The 24,004-nt window shown below is 55.7% G+C and overlaps 1 long non-coding RNA gene across 1 annotated transcript in view; it reads left to right on the top strand.

Annotated features, from left to right (window-relative positions):
• Window positions 1–685: 685 nt before the first annotated feature.
• Window positions 686–24,004, top strand: part of LOC140406961 (uncharacterized) — a 29,023-nt gene continuing 5,704 nt past the window's right edge. The window contains exons 1-2 of the long non-coding RNA XR_011939405.1: window positions 686–773; window positions 12,019–12,098. This is a non-coding gene — a long non-coding RNA (uncharacterized lncRNA). The remainder of the gene's footprint in view (window positions 774–12,018; window positions 12,099–24,004) is intronic.

Here is a 24,004-nt window from a genome sequence, read left to right as displayed (position 1 = left end):
GTCGATCCTCCGGAAAGTGAGTCTGGGGGTTTGGACAAGGAATTTTGTCAGGAGTGTGAGGGAATACTCTCCACTCGCCTGGATGAGTGCGGCTCCCAACAACCCTCGAGAAGCTCGACACCATCCAGGACAAAGCAGCCCCGCTTGATTGCTCCTCCTTCCACAAACATTCACTCCCCCCCCCCCCCCCCCCCCCCGCCCGACGCACAGTGACAGCCGTGTGTCCCATCGACAAGATGCACGGCAGCAACTCACCAAGGTTCCTCAGGCAGCACCTTCCAAACCCACGTCCTCCACCACCTAGAGGGACAAGAGCAGCAGATACCTGGGAACCCCCCCACCTGGAGGTTCCCCTCCGAGTCACCCACCACCCCGACTGGGAAATATACCGGCCGTCCCTTCACAGTCGCCGGGGCAACACCCTGGAACTCCCTCGCTGACAGCACAGGGGGTGTACCTACACCCCGCGGGACTGCGGCGGCTTCAAGATGTCGGCTCGCCCACCGCCTTCCCGAGGGGCAATTTGGGATGGGCAGTAAATGCTGGGCCCGGCCCAGCGAGGCCCCGTGACAGAATTGGAGAGGTTTTGTCCTGTGGATTGGTGTTTGTGGTCATGTGGCTCGCAGGAGGAGGGAGGTGACACTTGGTGCATGCCAGGTTTTAACGCTGACGTCTCCTTGTGTTTCAGATGGGAGCATGTTTCTCCAAGGTATTCAATGGCTGCCCTCTAAAGGTCAACTCGTCAGTCTCCTGGATCGACCCAAAGACCAGAGGTAATAGACGGGAGTAACGTTCAAACAACCCTCCACATGGCACAGTGGATCACTTGGGAAATGACCCACACGGACTCTCGGTCCTCATATCGCATCCCCTCTACAGCCCCCGACAACCCTCCCTTTCTCTGTAACCTCCTCCAGCCCCTACAACCCACCCAATCTCTGTAATCTCCTCCAGCCCCTACAACCCTCCCTATCTCTGTAACCTCCTCCAGTCCCTACAACCCTCCCTATCTCTGTAACCTCCTCCACTCCCTACAACCCTCCCTATCTCTGTAACCTCCTCCAGCCCCGACAACCCTCCCTATCTCTGTAACCTCCTCCAGCCCCTACACCCCTCCCTATCTCTGTAACCCCCTCCAGCCCCGACAACCCTCCCTATCTCTGTAACCTCCTCCAGCCCCTACACCCCTCCCTATCTCTGTAACCTCCTCCAGCCCCGACAACCCTCCCTTTCTCTGTAACCTCCTCCAGCCCCTACAACCCTCCCTATCTCTGTAACCCCCTCCAGCCCCGACAACCCTCCCTTTCTCTGTAACCTCCTACAGTCCCTAAAACCCTCCTTATCTCTGTAATCCCCTCCAGCCCCTACAACCCTCCCTATCTCTGTAACCTCCTCCAGCCCCGACAACCCTCCCTTTCTCTGTAACCTCCTCCAGCCCCTACAACCCTCCAATCTCTGTAACCTCCTCCAGCCCCGACAAACCTCCCTTTCTCTGTAACCTCCTCCAGTCCCTAAAACCCTCCCTATCTCTGTAATCCCCTCCAGCCCCTACAACCCTCCCTATCTCTGTAACCTCCTCCAGCCCCGACAACCCTCCCCTTCTCTGTAACCTCCTCCAGCCCCGACAACCCTCTCTTTCTCTGTAACCTCCTCCAGCCCCTACAAACCTCCCTTTCTCTGTAACCTCCTCCAGTCCCTAAAACCCTCCCTTTCTCTGTAACCTCCTCCAGTCCCTACAACCCTCCCTTTCTCTGTAACCTCCTCCAGCCCCTACAAACCTCCCTTTCTCTGTAACCTCCTACAGTCCCTAAAACCCTCCTTATCTCTGTAATCCCCTCCAGCCCCTACAACCCTCTCTATCTCTGTAACCTCCTCCAGCCGCGACAACCCTCCCTTTCTCTGTAACCTCCTCCAGCCCCTACAACCCTCCCAATCTCTGTAACCTCCTCCAGCCCCTACAAACCTCCCTTTCTCTGTAACCTCCTCCAGTCCCTAAAACCCTCCCTATCTCTGTAATCCCCTCCAGCCCCTACAACCCTCCCTATCTCTGTAACCTCCTCCAGCCCCGACAACCCTCCCCTTCTCTGTAACCTCCTCCAGCCCCGACAACCCTCTCTTTCTCTGTAACCTCCTCCAGCCCCTACAAACCTCCCTTTCTCTGTAACCTCCTCCAGTCCCTAAAACCCTCCCTTTCTCTGTAACCTCCTCCAGTCCCTACAACCCTCCCTTTTTCTGTAACCTCCTCCAGCCCCTACAAACCTCCCTTTCTCTGTAACCTCCTCCAGCCCCTAAAACCCTCCCTATCTCTGTAATCCCCTCCAGCCCCTACAACCCTCCCTATCTCTGTAACCTCCTCCAGCCCCGACAACCCTCCCTTTCTCTGTAACCTCCTCCAGCCCCTACACCCCTCCCTTTCTCTGTAACCTCCTCCAGTCCCTAAAACCCTCCCTATCTTTGTAACCTCCTCCAGCCCCTACAACCCTCCCTATCTCTGTAACCTCCTCCAGCCCCGACAACCCTCCCTCTCTCTGTAATCTCCTCCAGCCCCTACAACCCTCCCTATCTCTGTAACCTCCTCCAGCCCCGACAATCCTCCCTTTCTCTGTAACCTCCTCCAGCCCCGACAACCCTCCCTTTCTCTGTAACCTCCTCCAGCCCGGACAACCCTCCCTATCTCTGTAACCTCCTCCAGCGCCTATAACACTCCCTAACTCTGTAACCTCCCCCAGCCCCTACAACCCTCCCTATCTCTGTAATCCCCTCCAGCCCCTACAACCCTCCCTATCTCTGTAACCTCCTCCAGCCCCTACACACCTCCCTATCTCTGTAACCTCCTCCAGTCCCTACAACCCTCCCTATCTCTGTAACATTCTCCAGCCCCAACAACCCTCCTTTCTCTGTAACCTCCTCCAGTCCCTACAACCCTCCCTATCTCTGTAAAACTCCTCCAGCCCCTACACTCCTCCCTATTTCTGTAACCTCCTCCAGCCCCTACAACCCTCCCTATCTCTGTAACCTCCTCCAGCCCCGACAACCCTCCCTTTCTCTGTAACTTCCTCCAGCCTACTTCCATTTGGAAGCAAATTGACGTATTAGTGAGAGGCAGCATGGTTTTGTGAAGGGGAGGTCATGCCTCACTAACTTGATAGAGTTTTCGAAGAGGTCACAAAGATGATTGATGCAGGTAGGGCAGTGGATGTTGTCTATATGGACTTCAGTAAGGCCTTTGACAAGGTCCCTCATGGTAGACTGGTACAAAAGGTGAAGTCACACGGGATCAGGGGTGAGCTGGCAAGGTGGATACAGAACTGGCTAGGTCATAGAAGGCAGAGAGTAGCAATGGAAGGATGCTTTTCTAATTGGAGGGCTGTGACCAGTGGTGTTCCACAAGGATCAGTGCTGGGACCTTTGCAGTTTGTAGTATATATAAATGATTTGGAGGAAAATGTAACTGGTCTGATTAGTAAGTTTGCAGACGACACAAAGGTTGGTGGAATTGCGGATAGCGATGAGGACTGTCAGAGGATATAGCAGGATTTAGATCGTTTGGAGACTTGGGCGGAGAGATGGCAGATGGAGTTGAATCCGGACAAATGTGAGGTAATGCATTTTGGAAGGTGTAATGGAGGTAGGGAATATACAGTGAATGGTAGAACCCTCAAGAGTATTGAAAGTCAGAGAGATCTAGGTGTACAGGTCCACAGGTCACTGAAAGGGGCAACACAGGTGGAGAAGGTAGTCATTGGCCGGGGCATTGAGTATAAGAATTGGCAAGTCATGTTGCAGCTGTATAGAACCTTAGTTAGGCCACACTTGGAGTATAGTGTTCAATTCTGGTCACCACACTACCAGAAGGATGTGGAGGCTTTAGAGAGGGTGCAGAAGAGATTTACCAGAATGTTGCCTGCTATGGAGGGCATTAGCTATGAGGAGCGGTTGAATAAACTTGGTTTGTTCTCACTGGAACGACGGAGGTTGAGGGGCGACCTGATAGAGGTCTACAAAATTATGAGGGGCATAGACAGAGTGGACAGTCAGAGGCTTTTCCCCAGGGTAGAGGGGTCAATTACTAGGGGGCATAGGTTTAAGGTGAGAGGGGCAAGGTTTAGAGTAGATGTACGAGGCAAGTTTTTTACGCAGAGGGTAGTGGGTGCCTGGAACTCGCTGCCGGAGGAGGTGGTGGAAGCAGGGACGACAGTGACATTTAAGGGGCATCTTGACAAATACATGAATAGGATGGGAATAGAGGATACGGACCCAGGAAGTGTAGAAGATTGTAGTTTAGTCGGGCAGCATGGTCGGCACGGGCTTGGAGGGCCGAAGGGCCTGTTCCTGTGCAGTACCTTTCTTTGTTCTTTGTTCTAACCCTCCCTATCTCTGTAACCTCCTCCCGCCCCGACAACCCTCCCTATCTCTGTAACCTCCTCCAGCCCCGACAACCCTCCCTATCTCTGTAACCTCCTCCAGCCCCGACAACCCTCCCTATCTCTGTAACCTCCTCCAGCCCCTACAACCCTCCCTATCTCGGTAACCTCCTCCAGCCCCGACAACCCTCCCTATCTCTGTAACCACCTCCAGCCCCTACAACCCTCCCTATCTCTGTAACCTCCTCCAGCCCCGACAACCCTCCCTATCTCTGTAACCACCTCCAGCCCCTACAACCCTCCCTATCTCTGTAACCTCCTCCAGCACCTACAACCCTCCCTATCTCTGTAACCTCCTCCAGCCCCTAAAGCCCTCCCTATCTCTGTAACCTCCTCCAGCCCCTACAACCCACTCTCTGTCTGTAACCTCCTCCAGCCCCTACAACCCTCCCTATCTCTGTAACCTCCTCGAGCCCCTACAACCCTCCCATCTCTGTAACCTCCTCCAGTCCCTACAACCCTCCCTATCTCTGTAACCTCCTCCAGCCTCTACAACCCCCCCTATCTCTGTAACCTCCTCCAGCCCCTACAACCCTCCCTATCTCTGTAACCTCCTCGAGCCCCTACAACCCTCCCTATCTCTGTAACCTCCTCGAGCCCCTACAACCCTCCATATCTCTGTAACCTCCTCCAGCACCTACAACCCTCCCTATCTCTGTAACCTCCTCCAGCCCCTAAAGCCCTCCCTATATCTGTAACCTCCTCCAGCCTCTACAACAATCCCTCTCTGTAACCTCCTCCAGCCCCTAAAGCCCTCCCTATCTCTGTAACCTCCTCCAGCCCCTACAAACCTCCCTATCTCTGTAACCTCCTCCAGCCTCTACAACCCTCCCTATCTCTGTAACCTCCTCCAAGCCCCTACAACCCTCCCTATCTCTGTAACCTCCTCGAGCCCCTACAACCCTCCCATCTCTGTAACCTCCTCCAGTCCCTACAACCCTCCCTATCTCTGTAACCTCCTCCAGCCCCGACATCTCTCCCTATCTCTGTAACCTCCTCCAGCCTCTACAACCCTCCCTATCTCTGGAACCTGCTCCAACCCCTACAACCCTCCATATCTCTGTAACCTCCTCCAGCACCTACAACCCTCCCTATCTCTGTAACCTCCTCCAGCCCCTACAACCCTCCCTATCTCTGTAACCTCCTCGAGCCCCTACAACCCTCCCTATCTCTGTAACCTCCCCCAGCCCCTAAAGCCCTCCCTATCTCTGTAACCTCCTCCAACCCCTACAACCCTCCATATCTCTGTAACCTCCTCCAGCACCTACAACCCTCTCTCTCTCTGTAACCTCCTCCAGCCCTTACAACCCTCCATATCTCTGTAACCTCCTCCAGCACCTACAACCCTCCCTATCTCTGTAACCTCCTCCAGCCCCTACAACCCTCCCGCTGTCTGTAACCTCCTCCAGCCCCTACAACCCTCCCTATCTCTGTAACCTCCTCGAGCCCCTACAACCCTCCCATCTCTGTAACCTCCTCCAGTCCCTACAACCCTCCCTATCTCTGTAACCTCCTCCAGCCTCTACAACAATCCCTATCTCTGTAACCTCCTCCAGCCCCTACAACCCTCCCTATCTCTAACCTCCTCGAGCCCCTACAACCCTCCCTATCTCTGTAACCTCCTCGAGCCCCTACAACCCTCCCATCTCTGTTACCTCCTCCAGTCCCTACAACCCTCCCTATCTCTGTAACCTCCTCCAGTCCCAACAACCCTCCCTATCTCTGTAACCTCCTCCAGCCCCTACAACCCTCCCTATCTCTGTAACCTCCTCGAGCCCCTACAACCCTCCCATCTCTGAAACCACCTCCAGTCCCTACAACCCTCCCTATCTCTGTAACTTGAGTCCCATTATCAAGACTCCAAGGGTCAGTACTGAGGGAGTGCCGCACTGTCAGAGGGTCAGTACTGAGGGAATGCCGCACTGTCAGAGGGTCAGTACTGAGGGAGAGCCGCGCTGTCAGAGGTTCAGTACTGAGGGAGCGCGGCACTGTCAGAGGGTCAGTACTGAGGGAGTGCCGCACTGTCAGAGGGTCAGTACTGAGGGAGTGCCGCACTGTCAGAGGGTCAGTACTGAGAGAGCGCCGCACTGTCAGAGGGTCAGTACTGAGGGAGTGCCGCATTGTCAGAGGGTCAGTACTGAAGGAGTGCGGCACTGTCAGAGGTTCAGTACTGAGGGAGTGCGCACTGTCAGAGGGTCAGTACTGAGGGAGTGCCGCACTGTCAGAGGGTCAGTACTGAGTGAGTTCCCCGGTGTCCAGGGACCAATATTTATCCCTCGCCCAACATCACTAAACACAGATGATGTGGGCCATTCTCACATTGCTGTGTGTGGGATCTTGCTGTGTGTAAATTGGCTGCTGCGTTTCCCACATCACAACAGTGACCTCACTTCAAAATAACCCCCTCATTGTGAGTGAGGCACTTCGGGACCTCCCGAGGGGGGGAGAGGAGCCGGAGAGATGGGGGAGAGGAGCCGGAGAGATGGGGGGGAGAGGAGCCGGAGAGATGAGGGGAGAGGAGCCGGAGAGATGGGGGGAGAGGAGCCGGAGAGATGGGGGGAGAGGAGCCGGAGAGATGGGGGGAGAGGAGCCGGAGAGATGGGGGGAGAGGAGCCGGAGAGATGGGGGGAGAGGAGCCGGAGAGATGGGGGGAGAGGAGCCGGAGAGATGGGGGGGGAGGAGCCGGAGAGATGGGGGGAGAGGAGGGGGAGAGATGAGGGGAGAGGAGCCGGAGAGATGGGGGAGAGAGGAGCCGGAGAGATGGGGGGAGAGGAGGGGGAAAGATGGGGAGAGAGGAGCCGGAGAGATGGGGGGAGAGGAGCCGGAGAGATGGGGGGAGAGGAGCCGGAGAGATGGGGGGAGAGGAGCCGGAGAGATGGGGGGAGAGGAGCCGGAGAGATGGGGGGAGAGGAGCCGGAGCGATGGGGGGGAGAGGAGCCGGAGAGATGGGGGGAGAGGAGCCGGAGCGATGGGTGGGGAGAGGAGCCGGAGAGATGGGGGGAGAGGAGCCGGAGAGATGGGGGGAGAGGAGCCGGAGAGATGGGGGGAGAGGAGCCGGAGAGATGGGGGGAGAGGAGCCGGAGAGATGGGGGGAGAGGAGCCGGAGAGATGGGGGGAGATGGAGCCGGAGAGTTGGGGGGAGAGGGAGCCGGAGAGTTGGGGGGAGAGGAGCCGGAGAGATGGGGGGGAGAGGAGCCGGAGAGATGGGGGTAGAGGAGCCGGAGAGATGGCAGGAGAGAGGAGCCGGAGAGATGGGGGGAGAGGAGCCGGAGAGATGGGGGGAGAGGAGCCGGAGAGATGGGGGAGAGGAGGGGGAGAGATGGGGGGAGAGGAGCCGGAGAGATGGGGGGAGAGGAGCCGGAGACATGGGGGGAGAGGAGCCGGAGAGATGGGGGGAGAGGAGCCGGAGAGATGGGGGGAGAGGAGCCGGAGAGATGGGGGGGAGGAGATAGAGAGATGGGGGGAGAGGAGCCGGAGAGATGGGGGGGGAGGAGCCGGAGAGATGGGGGGAGAGGTGCCGGAGAGATGGGGGGGAGAGGAGCCGGAGAGATGGGGGAGAGGAGCCGGAGAGATGGGGGGAGAGGAGCCGGAGAGATGGGGGGAAAGGAGCCGGAGAGATGGGGGGGAGGAGATAGAGAGATGGGGGGAGAGGAGCCGGAGAGATGGGGGGAGAGGAGCCGGAGAGATGGGGGGAGAGGTGCCGGAGAGATGGGGGGGAGAGGAGCCGGAGAGATGGGGGGGAGAGGAGCCGGAGAGATGGGGGGAGAGGAGCCGGAGAGATGGGGGAGAGGAGCCGGACAGATGGGGGGAAGAGGAGCCGGAGAGATGGGGGGAGAGGAGCCGGAGAGATGGGGGGAGAGGTGCCGGAGAGATGGGGGGGAGAGGAGCCGGAGAGATGGGGGGAGAGGAGCCGGAGAGATGGGGGGAGAGGAGCCGGAGAGATGGGGGGCGAGGAGGGGGAGAGGAGCCGGGGAGATGGGGGGAGCGGAGCCGGAGAGATGGGGGGAGAGGAGCCGGAGAGATGGGGGGAGAGGAGCTGGAGAGATGGGGGGAGCGGAGCCGGAGAGATGGGGGGAGAGGAGCCGGAGAGATGGGGGGGAGAGGAGCCGGAGAGATGGGGGGGAGAGGAGCCGGAGAGATGGGGGGAGAGGAGCCGGAGAGATGGGGGGAGAGGAGGGGGAGAGGAGGCAGAGAGATGGGGGGAGAGGAGGGGGAGAGATGGGGGAGAGGAGCCGGAGAGATGGGGGAGAGGAGCCGGAGAGATGGGGGGAGAGTAGCCGGGGAGATGGGGGGAGAGGAGCCGGAGAGATGGGGGGAGAGGAGCCGGAGTGATGGGGGGAGAGGAGCCGGAGAGATGGGTGGGAGGAGCTGGAGAGATGGGGGGGGGAGGAACCGGAGAGATGGGGGGGGGGAGGAGCCAGAGAGATGGGGGGGAGAGGAGCCGGAGAGATGGGGGAGAGGAGCCGGAGAGATGGGGGGGAGAGGAGCCGGAGAGATGGGGGGGAGAGGAGCCGGAGAGATGGGGGAGAGGAGCCAGAGAGTTGGGGGAGAGGAGCCGGAGAGATGGGGGGAGAGGAGCCGGAGAGATGGGGGGAGAGGAGCCGGAGAGTTGGGGGAGAGGAGCCGGAGAGATGGGGGAAGAGGAGCCGGAGAGATGGGGGGAGAGGAGCCGGAGAGATGGGGGGAGAGGAGCCGGAGAGATGGGGGAGAGGAGCCGGAGAGATGGGGGGAGAGGAGCCGGAGAGATGGGGGGGAGAGGAGCCGGAGAGATGGTGGGAGAGGAGCCGGAGAGATGGGGGGGGGGGAGGAGCAGGAGAGATGGGGGGGGAGAGGAGCCGGAGAGATGGGGGGGGAGGAGCCGGAGAGATGGGGGGAGAGGAGCCGGAGAGATGGGGGGAGAGGAGCCGGAGAGATGGGGGGAGATGGAGCCGGAGAGATGGGGGAGAGGAGCCGGAGAGATGGGGGGAGAGGAGCCGGAGAGATAGGGGGAGATGTAGCCGGAGAGATGGGGGGAGAGGGAGCCGGAGAGATGGGGGGAGAGGGAGCCGGAGAGATGGGGGGAGAGGGAGCCGGAGAGATGGGGGGAGAGGAGCCGGAGAGATGGGGAGAGAGGAGCAGGAGAGATAGGGGGAGAGGAGCCGGAGAGATGGGGGGAGAGGAGCCGGAGAGATGGGGGGAGAGGAGCCGGAGAGATGGGGGGAGAGGAGCCGGAGAGATGGGGGGAGAGGAGCCGGAGAGACGGGGGAGAGGAGCCGGAGAGATGGGGGGAAGAGGAGGGGGAGAGATGGGGGGGGAGGAGCCGGAGAGATGGGGGGAGAGGAGCCGGAGAGATGGGGGGAAGAGGAGCCGGACAGATGGGGGGAAGAGGAGGGGGAGAGATGGGGGGGGGGGAGGAGCCGGAGAGATGGGGGGAGAGGAGCCGGAGAGATGGGGGGAGAGGAGCCGGAGAGATGGGGGGAGATGAGCCGGAGAGATGGGGGGGGAGGAGCCGGAGAGATGGGGGGTGGGGGCCGGAGAGATGGGGGGGGAGGAGGGGGAGAGATGGGGGGGGGAGAGGAGCCGGAGAGATGGGGGGAGGAGCCGGAGAGATGGGGGAAGAGGAGCTGGAGAGATGGGGGGAGAGGAGCCGGAGAAATGGGGGGGAGAGGAGCCGGAGAGATGGGGGGGGAGGAGGGGGAGAGATGGGGGGGGAGGAGCCGGAGAGATGGGGGGAGAGGAGCCGGAGAGATGGGGGAGAGGAGCCGGAGAGATGGGGGAGAGGAGCCGGAGAGATGGGGGGGGGGAGGAGGGGGAGAGATGGGGGGGGGGAGCCGGAGAGATGGGGGTAGAGGAGCCGGAGAGATGGGGGAGAGGAGCCGGAGAGATGGGGGGAGAGGAGCCGGAGAGATGGGGGGAGAGGAGCCGGAGAGATGGGGGGAGAGGAGCCGGAGAGATGGGGGGAGAGGAGCCGGAGAGATGGGGGGAGAGGAGCCGGAGAGATGGGGGGAGAGGAGCCGGAGAGATGGGGGGAGAGGAGCCGGAGAGATGGGGGGGGAGGAGCCGGAGAGATGGGGGTAGGAGCCGGAGAGATTGGGGGAGAGGAGCCGGAGAGATGGGGGGTGGGAGCCGGAGACATGGGGGGAGAGGAGCCGGAGAGATGGGGGGAAGAGGAGGGGGAGAGATGGGGGGAGAGGAGCCGGAGAGATGGGGGAAGAGGAGCCGGAGAGATGGGGGGTGGGAGCCGGAGACATGGGGGGAGAGGAGCCGGAGAGATGGGGGGAAGAGGAGGGGGAGAGATGGGGGGAGAGGAGCCGGAGAGATGGGGGGAGAGGAGCCGGAGAGATGGGGGGAGAGGAGCCGGAGAGATGGGGGGAGAGGAGCCGGAGAGATGGGGGAGAGGAGCCGGAGAGATGGGGGGAGAGGAGCCGGAGAGATGGGGGGGAGAGGAGCCGGAGAGATGGTGGGAGAGGAGCCGGAGAGATGGGGGGGGGGGAGGAGCAGGAGAGATGGGGGGGGAGAGGAGCCGGAGAGATGGGGGGGGGAGGAGCCGGAGAGATGGGGGGAGAGGAGCCGGAGAGATGGGGGGAGAGGAGCCGGAGAGATGGGGGGAGATGGAGCCGGAGAGATGGGGGGAGAGGAGCCGGAGAGATGGGGGGAGAGGAGCCGGAGAGATAGGGGGAGATGTAGCCGGAGAGATGGGGGGAGAGGGAGCCGGAGAGATGGGGGGAGAGGGAGCCGGAGAGATGGGGGGAGAGGAGCCGGAGAGATGGGGAGAGAGGAGCAGGAGAGATAGGGGGAGAGGAGCCGGAGAGATGGGGGGAGAGGAGCCGGAGAGATGGGGGGAGAGGAGCCGGAGAGATGGGGGGAGAGGAGCCGGAGAGATGGGGGGAGAGGAGCCGGAGAGACGGGGGAGAGGAGCCGGAGAGATGGGGGGAAGAGGAGGGGGAGAGATGGGGGGGGAGGAGCCGGAGAGATGGGGGGAGAGGAGCCGGAGAGATGGGGGGAAGAGGAGCCGGACAGATGGGGGGAAGAGGAGGGGGAGAGATGGGGGGGGGGGAGGAGCCGGAGAGATGGGGGGGGAGGAGCCGGAGAGATGGGGGGAGAGGAGCCGGAGAGATGGGGGGAGAGGAGCCGGAGAGATGGGGGGAGATGAGCCGGAGAGATGGGGGGGGAGGAGCCGGAGAGATGGGGGGTGGGGGCCGGAGAGATGGGGGGGGAGGAGGGGGAGAGATGGGGGGGGGAGAGGAGCCGGAGAGATGGGGGGAGGAGCCGGAGAGATGGGGGAAGAGGAGCTGGAGAGATGGGGGGAGAGGAGCCGGAGAGATGGGGGGGAGAGGAGCCGGAGAGATGGGGGGGGAGGAGGGGGAGAGATGGGGGGGGAGGAGCCGGAGAGATGGGGGGAGAGGAGCCGGAGAGATGGGGGAGAGGAGCCGGAGAGATGGGGGGAGAGGAGCTGGAGAGATGGGGGGGAGGAGCCGGAGAGATGGGGGGGGCGGGGGAGCCGGAGAGATGGGGATGGTTTTACTTTCCTCCAAGGGGGTTGTCCCTCTCTCTGGGTTGGTGTTTAGGGTAATTTTGGTGTTTGGAAGTTCAAGGTCTTTCAATCTAATTCCAGATCAGTATTTAATCCTGGGCGCAGAAGAAGGAATCTACACGCTGAATCTGAATGAACTCCACGAGGATACAATAGAAAAGGTAAGAGATATAAAAACTCTCACTGGGGTACGGGTCCCACACACTGACTCTCACTGGGGTTCGGGTCCCACACACACTGACTCTCACTGGGGTACGGGTCCCACACACACTGACTCTCACTGGGGTACGGGTCCCACACACACTGACTCTCACTGGGGAAGGGGTCCCACACACACTGACTCTCACTGGGGTACCGGTCCCACACACACTGACTCTCACTGGGGTACGGGTCCCACACACACTGACTCTCACTGGGGAAGGGGTCCCTCACACACTGACTCTCACTGGGGTACCGGTCCCACACACACTGACTCTCACTGGGGTACGGGTCCCACACACACTGACTCTCACTGGGGTACGGGTCCCACACACACTGATTCTCACTGGGGTACGGGTCCCACACACACTGACTCTCACTGGGGTACGGGTCCCACACACACTGACTCTCACTGGGGTACGGGTCCCACACACACTGACTCTCACTGGGGTACGGGTCCCACACACACTGACTCTCACTGGGGTACGGGTCCCACACACACTGACGCTCACTGGGGTACGGGTCCCACACACACTGACTCTCACTGGGGTACGGGTCCCACACACACTGACTCTCACTGGGGTACGGGTGCCACACACACTGACTCTCACTGGGGTACGGGTCCCACACACACTGACTCTCACTGGGGTACGGGTCCCACACACACTGACCCTCTCTGGGGTACGGGTCCCACATACACTGACTCTCACTGGGGTACGGGTCCCACACACACTGACTCTCACTGGGGTACGGGTCCCACACACACTGACTCTCACTGGGATACGGGTCCCATACACACTGACTCTCACTGGGATACAGGTCCCACACACACTGACCCTCTCTGGGGTACGGGTCCCTCACACACTGACTCTCACTGGGGTACGGGTGCCACACACACTGACTCTCACTGGGGTACGGGTCCCACACACACTGACTCTCACTGGGGTACGGGTCCCACACACACTGACTCTCACTGGGGTACGGGTCCCACACACACTGACTCTCACTGGGATACGGGTCCCACACACACTGACTCTCACTGGGGTACGGGTCCCACACACACTGACTCTCACTGGGGTACGGGTCCCACACACACTGACTCTCACTGGGGTACGGGTCCCACACACACTGACTCTCACTGGGGTACGGGTCCCACACACACTGACTCTCACTGGGGTACGGGTCCTACACACTGACTCTCACTGGGGTATGGGTCCCCCACACACTGACTCTCACTGGGGTACGGGTCCTACACACTGACTCTCACTGGGGTACGGGACCCACACACACTGACACTCACTGGGGTACGGGTCCCACACACACTGACTCTCACTGGGGTACGGGTCCCACACACACTGACTCTCACTGGGGTACGGGTCCCACACACACTGACTCTCACTGGGGTACGGGTCCTACACACTGACTCTCACTGGGGTACGGGACCCACACACACTGACTCTCACTGGGGTACGGGTCCCACACACACTGACTCTCACTGGGGTACGGGTCCCACACACACTGACTCTCACTGGGGAACGGGTCCCACACACACTGACTCTCACTGGGGTACGGGTCCCACACACACTGACTCTCACTGGGGTACGGGTCCCACACACGCTGACCCTCTCTGGGGTACGGGTCCCACACACACTGACTCTCACTGGGGTACGGGTGCCACACACACTGACTCTCACTGGGGTAAGGGTCCCACACACACTGACTCTCACTGGGGTACGGGTCCCACACACACTGACTCTCACTGGGGTACGGGTCCCACACTCACTGACTCTCACTGGGGTACGTGTCCCACACACACTGACTCTTACTGGGGTACGGGTCCCACACACACTGACTCTCACCGGGGTACGGGTCCCACACACACTGACTCTCACTGGGGTACGGGTCCCACACACACTGACTCTCACTGGGGTACGGGTCCCACACACACTGACTCTCACTGGGGAAGGGGTCTCACACACATGGACTCTCACTGGGGTACGGGTCCCACACACACTGACTCTCACTGGGGTACGGGTCCCACACACACTGACTCTCACTGGGGAAGGGGTCGCACACACACTGACTCTCACTGGGGTACGGGTCCCACACACACTGACTCTCACTGGGGAAGGGGTCTCACACACATGGACTCTCTCTGGGGTACGGGTCCCACACACTGACTCTCACTGGGGTACGGGTCTCACACACACTGACTCTCACTGGGGTACGGGTCCCACACACACTGACTCTCACTGGGGAAGGTGTCTCACACACATGGACTCTCTCTGGGGTACGGGTCCCACACACTGACTCTCACTGGGGTACGGGTCTCACACACACTGACTCTCACTGGGGAACGGGTCCCACACACACTGCCTCTCACTGGGGAAGGTGTCTCACACACATGGACTCTCTCTGGGGTACGGGTCCCACACACACGGACTCTCTCTGGGGTAGAGAGGGGCGTGTCATGGCAATTCCACCAACTAAATGGCAACTGCCTTGCCCAAAATAAATACTCTCCAAAAATACAATCCAACAGTCCAATATACAATTACCTATAACAAATACCTATACATATACAATAACATCCCTGAGAGTCCGTCCGATTCCTCCCCCCTCCCCCCCGGGTTGCTGCTGTTGTCTACTTCTTTTCCGTTCCCTCTATCTTTCTGTGAGGTAGTCGACGAACGGTTGCCACCGCCTGGTGAACCCTTGAGCCGAACCCCTTAACACGAACTTAATCCGTTCTAACTTTATAAACCCTGCCATGTCATTTATCCAGGTCTCCACCCCCGGGGGCTTGGCTTCTTTCCACATTAACAATATCCTGCGCCGGGCTACAAGGGACGCAAAGGCCAACACGTCAGCCTCTCTCGCCTCCTGCACTCCCGGCTCTTCTGCTACCCCGAATATAGCCAACTCCCAGCTCGGCTCGACCCGGACCCCCACCACCTTCGCAAGCACCTTTGCCACCCCCACCCAGAACCCCTGTAGTGCCGGGCATGACCAGAACACGTGGGTGTGATTCGCTGGGCCTCTCGAGCATCTCGCACACCTATCCTCTACCCCAAAAAATTTACTGAGCCGTGCTCCAGTCATATGCGCCCTGTGTAACACCTTAAATTGTATCAGGCTTAGCCTGGCACACGAGGACGATGAGTTTACCCTACGTAGGGCATCAGCCCACAGCCCCTCCTCAATCTCCTCCCCCAGTTCTTCTTCCCATTTCCCTTTCAGCTCATCTACCATGATCTCCGCCTCGTCCCTCATCTCCCTGTATATGTCCGACACCTTACCATCCCCCACCCATGTCTCTGAGATCACTCTATCCTGCACCTCATGCGTCGGGAACTGCGGGAATTCCCTCACCTGTTGCCTCGCAAAAGCCCTCAATTGCATATACCGAAATGCATTCCCTTGGGGCAACCCATATTTGGATTTCGGCGGCAGCGGTGCGCAGGGGCCTTCTTGGAGGTGAGTAGTGAGTTTAAGAACCTTACCTTTACAGGAGCAGCCCTTTGGATTTCGGCGGCAGCGGTGCGCAGGGGCCTTCTTGGAGGTGAGTAGTTAGTTTAAAAGCACTTACCTTTACAGGAGCAGCCCATTGGATTTCGGCGGGAACCGGAAGTTCGACCTCTGGCAAGTTTCCCCCCCCCCCCCAATAAATTCTGGTGGAGAGGAAACCCGAGACACTACACGTGTAGTGTCTCCCACCCACCCTCCTCCTCTAACCTAATAATAAGACCCATTGGTGTAAGGTAAGTGCCATATTATATTATATATTATTAGCATTGTGCAGGCCAAGGATTGGAGGTGGAGGAGCAGTCTCTGTCAGCGAGAGAACCTGAGAACATCTCAGAAGGTAAGCAAGTGATTTTTACTTTTATACCTTTTTTCAAATTGTGTGTGTCGGGGGGAAACTGAAGTGACATCACAGAAAAGCTGTGACCTGAGTGGCTGGTTGGGATTCTAACCTAAATTTTTTTTTTGACTATTTGGGAACTAATTAAACATAATAACTTAATTATAATTTAGAGGATATCTAAGCCAGAGATCGGAGGATATTATAGTTAGCTATCGCATTTCTATTAGAAATCTAGTGCTAGGAAACAGATAGTTGACAGTAACTTTGTAATTTAAAAAAAAAAGTATTTATTAAAAAAAAAAAGACAAATTTTAATTTTAATTAATTGACGCAATGTCAGTTAGAGGGGTGCTGTGCTCTGACTGTGAGATGTGGCAGGTCCGGGAGGCTTCCAGCGTCCTGGATGGCTTCATCTGCAGAAAGTGCACCCAACTGCAGCTCCTCACAGACCGCATGGTTCGGTTGGAGCAGCAATTGGATGCACTTAGGAGCATGCAGGTGGCGGAAAGCGTCATAGATCGCAGTTATGTAAGTGTGGTCACACCCAAGGTGCAGGCAGAGAAATGGGTGACCACCAGAAAGGGCAGGCAGTCAGTGCAGGAATCCCCTGTGGTTGTCCCCCTCTCGAACAGATATACCCCTTTGGATACTGTCGGGGGGGATAGCCTATCAGGGGAAAACAGCAGCAGCCAGAGCAGTGGCACCACGGCTGGCTCTGATGTTCAGAAGGGAGGGTCAAAGCGCAGAAGAGTAATAGTTATAGGGGACTCTATAGTCAGGGGAACAGATAGGCGCTTCTGTGGACGTGAAAGAGACTCCAGGATGGTATGTTGCCTCCCTGGTGCCAGGGTCCAGGATGTCTCCAAACGGGTAGAGGGAATCCTGAAGGGGGAGGGCAAACAGGTAGAGGTCGTTGTACATATTGGTACTAACGACATAGGCAGGAAGAGGCATGAGGTCCTGCAGCAGGAGTTCAGGGAGCTAGGCAGAAAGTTAAAAGACAGGACCTCGAGGGTTGTAATCTCGGGATTACTCCCTGTGCCACGTGCCAGTGAGGCTAGAAATAGGAAGATAGAGCAGACAAACACGTGGCTAAACAGCTGGTGTAGGAGGGAGGGTTTCGGTTATCTGGACCACTGGGAGCTCTTCCGGGGCAGGTGTGACCTGTATAAGATGGACGGGTTGCATCTAAACCGGAGAGGCATAAATATCCTGGCCGCGAAATTTGCTAGTGTCACACGGGAGGGTTTAAACTAGTATGGCAGGGGGGTGGGCACGGGAGCAATAGGTCAGAAGGTGAGAGCGTTGAGGGAGAACAAGGGAATATGGACAGTGTGGCTCTGAGGCAGAGCAGACGGGGAGAAGTTGCTGAACACAGCGGGTCTGGTGGCCTGAAGTGCATATGTTTTAATGCAAGGAGCATTACGGGTAAGGCAGATGAACTTAGAGCTTGGATTACTACTTGGAACTATGATGTTGTTGCCATTACAGAGACCTGGTTGAGGGAAGGGCAGGATTGGCAGCTAAACGTTCCAGGTTTTAGATGTTTCAGGCGGGATAGAGGGGGATGTAAAAGGGGAGGCGGAGTTGCGCTACTTGTTCAGGAGAGTATCACAGCTATACAGCGAGAGGACACCTCAGAGGGCAGTGAGGCTATATGGGTAGAGATCAGGAATAAGAAGGGTGCAGTCACAATGTTGGGGGTATACTACAGGCCTCCCAACAGCCAGCGGGAGATAGAGGAGCAGATAGGTAGACAGATTTTGGAAAAGAGTAAAAACAACAGGGTTGTGGTGATGGGAGACTTCAACTTCCCCAATATTGACTGGGACTCACTTAGTGCCAGGGGCTTAGACGGGGCAGAGTTTGTAAGGAGCATCCAGGAGGGCTTCTTAAAACAATATGTAAACAGTCCAACTAGGGAAGAGGCGGTACTGGACCTGGTATTGGGGAATGAGCCCGGCCAGGTGGTAGATGTTTCAGTAGGGGAGCATTTCGGTAACAGTGACCACAATTCAGTAAGTTTTAAAGTACTAGTGGACAAGGATAAGAGTGGTCCGAGGATGAATGTGCTAAATTGGGGGAAGGCTAATTATAACAATATTAGGCGGGAACTGAAGAGCATAGATTGGGGGCGGATGTTTGAGGGCAAATCAACATCTGACATGTGGGAGGCTTTCAAGTGTCAGTTGATAGGAATACAGGACAGGCATGTTCCTGTGAGGAAGAAAGACAAATACGGCAATTTTCGGGAACCTTGGATGACGAATGATATTGTAGGCCTCGTCAAAAAGAAAAAGGAGGCATTTGTCAGGGCTAAAAGGCTGGGAACAGACGAAGCCTGTGTGGCATATAAGGAAAGTAGGAAGGAACTTAAGCAGGGAGTCAGGAGGGCTAGAAGGGGTCATGAAAAGTCATTGGCAAATAGGGTTAAGGAAAATCCCAAGGCTTTTTACACTTACATAAAAAGCAAGAGGGTAGCCAGGGAAAGGGTTGGCCCACTGAAGGATAGGCAAGGGAATCTATGTGTGGAGCCAGAGGAAATGGGCGAGGTACTAAATGAATACTTTGCATCAGTATTCACCAAAGAGAAGGAATTGGTAGATGTTGAGTCTGGAGAAGGGGGTGTAGATAGCCTGGGTCACATTGTGATCCAAAAAGACGAGGTGTTGGGTGTCTTAAAAAATATTACGGTAGATAAGTCCCCAGGGCCGGATGGGATCTACCCCAGAATACTGAAGGAGGCTGGAGAGGAAATTGCTGAGGCCTTGACAGAAATCTTTGGATCCTCGCTGTCTTCAGGGGATGTCCCGGAGGACTGGAGAATAGCCAATGTTGTTCCTCTGTTTAAGAAGGGTGGCAGGGATAATCCCGGGAACTACAGGCCGGTGAGCCTTACTTCAGTGGTAGGGAAATTACTGGAGAGAATTCTTCGAGACAGGATCTACTCCCATTTGGAAGCAAATGGACGTATTAGTGAGAGGCAGCACGGTTTTGTGAAGGGGAGGTCGTGTCTCACTAACTTGATAGAGTTTTTCGAGGAGGTCACTAAGATGATTGATGCAGGTAGGGCAGTAGATGTTGTCTATATGGACTTCAGTAAGGCCTTTGACAAGGTCCCTCATGGTAGACTAGTACAAAAGGTGGAGTCACACGGGATCAGGGGTGAACTGGCAAGGTGGATACAGAACTGGCTAGGCCATAGAAGGCAGAGGGTAGCAATGGAGGGATGCTTTTCTAATTGGAGGGCTGTGACCAGTGGTGTTCCACAGGGATCAGTGCTGGGACCTTTGCTCTTTGTAGTATATATAAATGATTTGGAGGAAAATGTAACTGGTCTGATTAGTAAGTTTGCAGACGACACAAAGGTTGGTGGAATTGCGGATAGCGATGAGGACTGTCTGAGGATACAGCAGGATTTAGATTGTCTGGAGACTTGGGCGGAGAGATGGCAGATGGAGTTTAACCTGGACAAATGTGAGGTAATGCATTTTGGAAGGGCTAATGCAGGTAGGGAATATACGGTGAATGGTAGAACCCTCAAGAGTATTGAAAGTCAAAGAGATCTAGGAGTACAGGTCCACAGATCACTGAAAGGGGCTACACAGGTGGAGAAGGTAGTCAAGAAGGCATACGGCATGCTTGCCTTCATTGGCCGGGGCATTGAGTATAAGAATTGGCAAGTCATGTTGCAGCTGTATAGAACCTTAGTTAGGCCACACTTGGAGTATAGTGTTCAATTCTGGTCGCCACACTACCAGAAGGATGTGGAGGCTTTAGAGAGGGTGCAGAAGAGATTTACCAGAATGTTGCCTGGTATGGAGGGCATAAGCTATGAGGAGCGATTGAATAAACTCGGTTTGTTCTCACTGGAACGAAGGAGGTTGAGGGGCGACCTGATAGAGGTATACAAAATTATGAGGGGCATAGACAGAGTGGATAGTCAGAGGCTTTTCCCCAGGGTAGAGGGGTCAATTACTAGGGGGCATAGGTTTAAGGTGAGAGGGGCAAAGTTTAGAGTAGATGTACGAGGCAAGTTTTTTACGCAGAGGGTAGTGGGTGCCTGGAACTCACTACCGGAGGAGGTAGTGGAGGCAGGGACGATAGGGACATTTAAGGGGCATCTTGACAAATATATGAATAGGATGGGAATAGAAGGATACGGACCCAGGAAGTGTAGAAGATTGTAGTTTAGTCGGGCAGTATGGTCGGCGCGGGCTTGGAGGGCCGAAGGGCCTGTTCCTGTGCTGTACATTTCTTTGTTCTTTGTTCTTTGTTCTTGTTCTCCATCAGCGCTCCCAGACTCGCAAACGTCCCATCTACAAATAGATCTCTTAATTGTACTACCCCAGCTCTTTGCCATGCTCCAAATCCCCCATCCATTCTCCCCGGGACAAACCTATGATTGTTTATCGGGGACCGCACCGAAGCTCCCGTCCTTCCCCTATGCCGTCTCCACTGCCCCCAAATTTTCAATGTAGCCACCACCACCGGGCTTGTGGTGTATTTCTTCGGTGAGAACGGCAACGGCGCCGTCACCATTGCTTGCAGGCTAGTCCCCCTGCAGGACGCCCTCTCCATTCTCTTCCACACCGCTCCCTCCCCTTCTCCCATCCACTTACACACCATTGAAACATTGGCGGCCCAGTAGTACTCACTTAGGCTCGGTAGTGCCAGCACCCCCCCTGTCCCTACTACGCTGCAAGAATCCCCGCCTCACTCTCGGGGTCTTCCCAGCCCACACAAAACTCATAATGCTCTTCTCAATTCTTTTGAAAAAAGCCTTCGTGACCACCACCGGGAGGCACTGGAACACAAAAAGGAATCTCGGGGGGACCACCATTTTAACCGCCTGCACCCTACCTGCCAATGACAGGGACACCATGTCCCATCTCTTGAAATCCTCCTCCATCTGTTCCACCAACCATGTTAAATTGAGCCTATGTAATGTACCCCAATTAGAACATAGAACATAGAAAATACAGCACAGAACAGGCCCTTCGGCCCACGATGTTGTGCCGAACCTTTGTCCTAGATTAATCATAGATTATCATTGAATTTACAGTGCAGAAGGAGGCCATTCGGCCCTTTGAGTCTGCACCGGCTCTTGGAAAGAGCACCCTACCCAAACTCAACACCTTCACCCAACACCAAGGTCAATTTGGACATTAAGGGCAATTTATCATTGGCCAATTCACCTAACCTGCACATCTTTGGATTGTGGGAGGAAACCGGAGCACCCGGAGGAAACCCACGCAGACACGGGGAGGACGTGCAGACTCCGCACAGTCAGTGACCCAAGCCGGAATCGAACCTGGGACCCTGGAGCTGTGAAGCAATTGTGCTATCCACAATGCTACCGTGCTGCCCTTGAGAACAAATAAATCTACACTATATCATTTAACCGTAATCCATGTACCTATCCAATAGCTGCTTGAAGGTCCCTAATGTTTCCGACTCAACTACTTCCACAGGCAGTGCATTCCATGCCCCCACTACTCTCTGGGTAAAGAACCTACCTCTGATATCCCTCCTATATCTTCCACCTTTCACCTTAAATTTATGTCCCCTTGTAATGGTTTGTTCCACCCGGGGAAAAAGTCTCTGACTGTCTACTCTATCTATTCCCCTGATCATCTTATAAACCTCTATCAAGTCGCCCCTCATCCTTCTCCGTTCTAATGAGAAAAGGCCTAGCACCCTCAACCTTTCCTCGTAAGACCTACTCTCCATTCCAGGCAACATCCTGGTAAATCTTCTTTGCACCTTTTCCAAAGCTTCCACATCCTTCCTAAAATGAGGCGACCAGAACTGTACACAGTACTCCAAATGTGGCCTTACCAAAGTTTTGTACAGCTGCATCATCACCTCACGGCTCTTAAATTCAATCCCTCTGTTAATGAACGCGAGCACACCACAGGCCTTCTTCACAGCTCTATCCACTTGAGTGGCAACTTTCAAAGATGTATGAACATAGACCCCAAGATCTCTCTGCTCCTCCACATTGCCAAGAACTCTACCGTTAACCCTGTATTCCGCATTCATATTTGTCCTTCCAAAATGGACAACCTCACACTTTTCAGGGTTAAACTCCATCTGCCACTTCTCAGCCCAGCTCTGCATCCTATCTATGTCTCTTTGCAGCCGACAACAGCCCTCCTTACTATCCACAACTCCACCAATCTTCGTATCATCTGCAAATTTACTGACCCACCCTTCAACTCCCTCATCCAAGTCATTAATGAAAATCACAAACAGCAGAGGACCCAGAACTGATCCCTGCGGTACGCCACTGGTAACTGGGATCCAGGCTGAATATTTGCCATCCACCACCACTCTCTGACTTCTATCGGTTAGCCAGTTCGTTATCCAACTGGCCAAATTTCCCACTATCCCATGCCTCCTTACTTTCTGCATAAGCCTACCATGGGGAACTTTATCAAATGCCTTACTAAAATCCATGTACACTACATCCACTGCTTTACCTTGATCCACATGCTTGGTCACCTCCTCAAAGAGTTCAATAAGATTTGTAAGGCAAGACCTACCCCTCACAAATCCGTGCTGACTATCCCTAATCAAGCAGTGTCTTTCCAGATGCTCAGAAATCCTATCCTTCAGTACCCTTTCCATTACTTTGCCTACCACCGAAGTAAGACTAACTGGCCTGTAATTCCCAGGGTTATCCCTAGTCCCTTTTTTGAACAGGGGCACGACATTCGCCACTCTCCAATCCCCTGGTACCACCCCTGTTGACAGTGAGGACGAAAAGATCATTGCCAACGGCTCTGCAATTTCATCTCTTGCTTCCCATAGAATCCTTGGATATATCCCGTCAGGCCCGGGGGACTTGTCTATCCTCAAGTTTTTCAAAATGCCCAACACATCTTCCTTCCTAACAAGTATTTCCTCGAGCTTACCAATCTGTTTCACACTGTCCTCTCCAACAATATCGCCCCTCTCATTTGTAAATACAGAAGAAAAGTACTCGTTCAAGACCTCTCCTATCTCTTCAGACTCAATACACAATCTCCCGCTACTGTCCTTGATCGGACCTACCCTCGCTCTAGTCATTCTCATATTTCTCACATATGTGTAAAAGGCCTTGGGGTTTTCCTTGATCCTACCCGCCAAAGATTGTTCATGCCCTCTCTTAGCTCTCCTAATCCCTTTCTTCAGTTCCCTCCTGGCTATCTTGTATCCCTCCAATGCCCTGTCTGAACCTTGTTTCCTCAGCCTTACATAAGTCACCTTTTTCCTCTTAACAAGACATTCAACCTCTCTTGTCAACCATGGTTCCCTCACTCGACCATCTCTTCCCTGCCTGACAGGGACATACATATCAAGGACACGTAGCACCTGTTCCTTGAACAAGTTCCACATTTCATTTGTGTCCTTCCCTGCCAGCCTATGTTCCCAACTTATGCACTTCAATTCTTGTCTGACAACATCGTATTTACCCTTCCCCCAATTGTAAACCTTGCCCTGTTGCACGTACCTATCCCTCTCCATTACTAAAGTGAAAGTCACAGAATTGTGGTCACTATCTCCAAAATGCTCCCCCACTAACAAATCTATCACTTGCCCTGGCTCATTACCCAGTACTAAATCCAATATTGCCCCTCCTCTGGTCGGACAATCTACATACTGCGTTAGAAAAGCTTCCTGGACACACTGCACAAACACCACCCCATCCAAACTATTTGATCTAAAGAGTTTCCACTCAATATTTGGGAAGTTAAAGTCGCCCATGACTACTACCCTATGACTTCTGCACCTTTCCAAAATCTGTTTCCCAATCAATTCCTCCACATCTCTGCTACTATTGGGGGGCCTATAGAAAACTCCTAACAAGGTGACTGCTCCTTTCCTATTTCTGACTTCAACCCATACTACCTCAGTAGGCTGATACTCCTCGAACTGCCTTTCTGCAGCTGTTATACTATCTCTAATTAATAATGCCACCCCCCCACCTCTTTTACCACCCTCCCTAATCTTATT

Source organism: Scyliorhinus torazame, unplaced genomic scaffold (genome assembly GCF_047496885.1).
Source record: "Scyliorhinus torazame isolate Kashiwa2021f unplaced genomic scaffold, sScyTor2.1 scaffold_1061, whole genome shotgun sequence".
NCBI classification, from domain to species: domain Eukaryota; kingdom Metazoa; phylum Chordata; class Chondrichthyes; order Carcharhiniformes; family Scyliorhinidae; genus Scyliorhinus; species Scyliorhinus torazame.
The sequence above is the reverse complement of the archived record's forward strand: the minus strand, read 5'-3'. Positions and strand labels throughout refer to the sequence as shown.